The sequence below is a fragment of the Balaenoptera acutorostrata genome, chromosome 3, assembly GCF_949987535.1.
Source record: "Balaenoptera acutorostrata chromosome 3, mBalAcu1.1, whole genome shotgun sequence".
Classification (NCBI taxonomy): Eukaryota; Metazoa; Chordata; class Mammalia; order Artiodactyla; family Balaenopteridae; genus Balaenoptera; species Balaenoptera acutorostrata.
This window is the reverse complement of record NC_080066.1, coordinates 79,037,889-79,042,057: the sequence shown is the minus strand read 5'-3', so window position 1 is coordinate 79,042,057 and position 4,169 is coordinate 79,037,889. Positions and strand designations below refer to the sequence as shown.

General features: G+C 52.1%; 1 pseudogene; it reads right to left on the bottom strand.

The window, feature by feature from the left end:
- Positions 1-210: 210 nt before the first annotated feature.
- LOC103010987 (leucine-rich repeat-containing protein 37A3-like) lies at positions 211-1,418 on the bottom strand (annotated as a pseudogene).
- Positions 1,419-4,169: the final 2,751 nt, after the last annotated feature.

Genomic DNA, 4,169 nt, shown 5'->3' with positions numbered 1-4,169 from the left:
TCACACTTTTATCTTTTAGGCATGTCCTTTTAGCCCTCCCAGGGTGACTGATAGCTCCATGAGTATGGAGATCGTATATCTCTCATCACTTCAGCCAATAAGGAAAGAAATCAACAGTAGCATGAGTGACTGGAGGTGGGGCAAAAAGGATCTTGCTGTGATTGGAACTGAGGGTTGGGTTGGAACTGTCACCTCCTGCAGGAATGGAGATTAAACTACAACCTCCTGAGGTGCCTCTGGAGGCTGAGTTGGGGTCTCCTGCATGATTGGAGAATGTACAGTCTCCATATTGGATCCTGCAGTAATGGTAAGTTCCACATCCATAGGTTGAATTGTGACTTGAGTCAGGCTTGGCTGTGCAAGTGTCACCTCAGGGTGTTTTGGAGGGGGAGCTGTAGTCTGCTGCAGGGCTGTAGAATGTTCACACTCTGTAGCAGGTTCTGGAGTTGTGGTAAGCTCCCGGTCCAAAGGTTTAACTGGGATACTGGGTGATGTTGGATGCTCAGCATGATCCTGATCTGGTGCTGGAACTGTCACCTTGGGATACAATGGAGACTGAGCTACAACTTCCTTAATGAGCTCTGGAGGCTGAGCTTGGGTCCGCTGCATGGTTGGAGAAGGTTCAATCTCCATACTGGATTCCAGAGTTAACATAAGAGGTTCAAAGGTTGAACTGTGACCTTAGTCAAGGTTGGATGCTGAGCCTGAACTTGCTCTGGATTTTGAAGTGTCACCTCGGGGTATGTTGGAGGAACTATAGCCTCCTGCAGGGGTGTGGAATGTTCAGCCTCCATAGTAGGTTCTGGAGTTGTGGTAAGCCCCTGGTCTAAAGGTTGAACTGTGACACTGGGTGATGTTGGAGGCTCAGTGTGATCCTGATCTGGTGTTGGAACTATTGGGTTCTGATATACTGGAGGCTAAGCTACAAAAACCTCCTTAGGTGGTTCTGGAGGCTGGGTTAAGGTCTCCTGCATGGTTGGAGAAGGTTCATCCTCCTTAGTGGGTTCTGGCCTTATGGTCAGTTCAAGGTCCAAAGGTTGAACTGTGACCTCAGTCAAGGTTGGATGCTGAGCCTGAACTTGCTCTGGATTTGGAAATGTCACGTCGGGGTATGTTGGAGGAATTGCAGTCTGCTGCAGGGCTGCGGAATGTTCAGCCTCCGTTGTAGGTTCTGGAGCTGTGGGAAGCCCCTGGTCCAAAGGTTTAACTGTGACACTGGGCAAGTTTGAATGCTGAGCTTGATCCTGTCGCAGTGTTGGAACTGTCATCTCATAATGCACTGGATTTTGTGCTACAACCTCCTTAGGGGGCGCTGGAGGCTGAGATGGGGCCTCCTGCTGGGCTGGAGAAGGTTCTGTCAATTTAAGGGGTTCCAGAGGTAGGTCTGGTAACTCCTGTTGGACTGGAGAAGATTCCATATTCTCAGGGGGCTGTAGAAGCTGAGGAAGGGTCCCCTTGAGGGACTGGAAATAGTTCCACCTTTGCAGGGAGCTCTGATGACTGGGCCTGAAGCTCCTGCTGTGTGGGAGAAGGTACCACCTCCTTAGGGGGCTCAGGAGATATAGCTGAGCCCCCCTGGGGAACTGGAGACTGAGCTGGGGCCTCCGCCTGGACTAAAGAAAGCTCTATCCCTCCAGGGGGATCTGGAGTCTGAGTAGGGTCCTCCTGCTGCACTGGAGGATGTTCAACCTCTTTAGTGGGCTCTAGAGTTTAGGCAACCGCTAGATCCACGGGTTTAACTGTGATATTAGGCAACACTGGATGTTCAACTTCACCTGGACCTAGAGGTGAGAATGTCACTTCATTATGTACTGAAGGTTGAGCTGCACCATCTGTAGAGGCCCCTGGAGGCTGAGTTGGGTGCTGATGCTGGACTGGAGAAGGTCCAACCCGCTCAGTGGGCTTCGGATGCTGAGCTGAGCTCTGCTGCTGGCTTGGAGAAGGTTCAGTTTCCTCAGGAAGCTCTTCAGGTTAAGTTGGGGCTCCCTGCTGAACTGGAGAAGCTTCAACAATTTCAGAGGGGGTTGGATGCTGATTTGAAAACTCCTGCTGGACTGACAAAGGTTCCAACTGCTCAGGGGACACTGTAGACTGAGCTGAGGTTTCTTGTTGGTGTGGAGAAGTTTCAACCTCATTAGTGAACGCTGGAGTTACGATAAGTGCAAGATCCACAGGTTTAACAGTGACATCGGGCCGCTGCAGAAGCTGAGCTTGATCCTGACCTAGAGGAGAAACTGTTGTCACGTGATGCTCTGGAGAGAAAACTACAGTCACATTAGAGAGCTCTGGAGACTGAGTTGGAGAGGACTCAGCCTCACCAGGAGACTCTGGATGCTGAGCTGTGGCTTCCTGCTGAGGTGGAGAAGGTACAACCTCAGGAGCCTGTGGATGCTGATCTGGAGTCTCCTGCTGGGTTGTGGCAGGTGTAACTTCTTCTCCAGGATGCTCTGGATACTGAGCTGGGGTCTCCTCTTGTACTGAAGATTTAATATGTGTACCGGCTTCTGGAGATTGGGCTGGCGCATCCTGTTGAACTGGCAAAGGTTCAACCTCCTCAGGTGGCTGTGAAGGCAGCGTGGGGGCCTCATGCTGGGTTGTAGAAAATTCTGCATTAGTAAGGGGCACTGAGGGCTGAGCTGAAGGCTTGTGCTGATTTGGAGAAGGTCCCACCTCTGGAGTGGGTTCTTTTGTTAGGGTAAGCTCCACATCTGCAGGTTTGACAGCGACACTGGATAAGTTTGAATGCTGAGCATGATGGTGACTTGGAGGTGAAACTGTCATTTCATGAAGCTCTGGAGGTTGAGCTGGCTGTTCCTGTTGAGTTGGAGAAGGTTCCACCTCCCCTGAAGAAGGCTCTGGAGGCTGAGCTCGTTGCTCCTGCAGGGTTGCAGAAGGTTCTATCTCCACTGGAGACAGAGCTGGGATCTCCTGCTGGGGTGGAGAAGATGCTGCCTCATTAGGGGGCTCTGGAGACTGAGCTGAGGCTTCCTCCTGGGTTGCAGAAGTTTTAGCTTCTCCAAAAGACTCTGAAAGCTGAGCTGTGGTCTCCTGCTGGGTTGCTGGCTTCACCTCCTCAGGAGGCTATGTAGGCTCAGAAGGCTGAGTCAGTTGTTCCTGTTCACTTGGAGAAGGCTCAGCTTCCACAAGAGGCTCTGGAGGCTGACCTGTGGTCTCCTGCTGGGTTGGAGAAGGTTCAACTTCCCCAGGAGGCTCAGAAAGCGGAGCTGGTTGCTCCTGCTCACTTGAAGGCCCAACCTCTCCAGGAGGCTCTGGAGGCTTAGCTGAGGTCTCTTGCTGGGTTGGAGAAGATTCTGTCTCCTCAGGATGCTCAAGAGGTGGAGCCAGGGCCTCCTGCTGAGCTGTAGGAAATTCAGCTTCTGTAGCGGGCTCTGGAGTGATGGTAAGTTCCAAATCCAGAGGCTGAAGTGTAACACTGGGCAAGTTTGAATGAGCATGATGCTGAACGCCAGGTAGAGATACTACCTCATCACTCACTGGAATTTGAAGTACATACTCAGTAGGGAACCCTGGAGCCTGAGTTGGGGCCTCTTGATGGAGTAGAGAAGGTTCAACCTCCTCGGGGCTCTCTGGAGGCTGAGATAGGGCCTCCTGCTGGACTGGCGGAGGTTCAACCTCCTCAGGGCTCTCTGGAGGCTGAGATGGGTTCTCCTGCTGGACTGGAGAAGGTTCAACCTCTTTAGTGACCTGTGGAGTTATGGAAAGTGCCAGATCCAGAGGTTTAACAGTGACATTGTACAAGTTTGACTGCTGAGCTTCATTTACCCCATGATGTGCTACTGGTCGAACTACAACCTCCTTAAGTGTCTCCAAAGGCTTGGCTAGGGCCTCCTGAGGACTTGAAGTTTCTAGTTCCTCAGGGGCCTCTGAAGGCTGAGATGGAGCCTCCTGCTGAACTGGAGGTGGTTCTACCTCTTCAGTGGGCTCTGGATGCTGAGCCTGGGCTTCTGCCTGGGGTGAAAAAGATTCAACCTCCTCAGGCATCTGTGGATGCTGAGCAGGGGCCTCTTTCTGGGGTAAAGATTCAGCCTCCTCAGTGAGCTCTAGATGACGAGTTTGGGCCTCCTGCTGGGATGGGAGAAATTTCAGCTTCCACAGGGGCTCTGGAGGTTCATCTGGGCTCCCCAGAAAATCCGTAGGTAGGCTGTCCT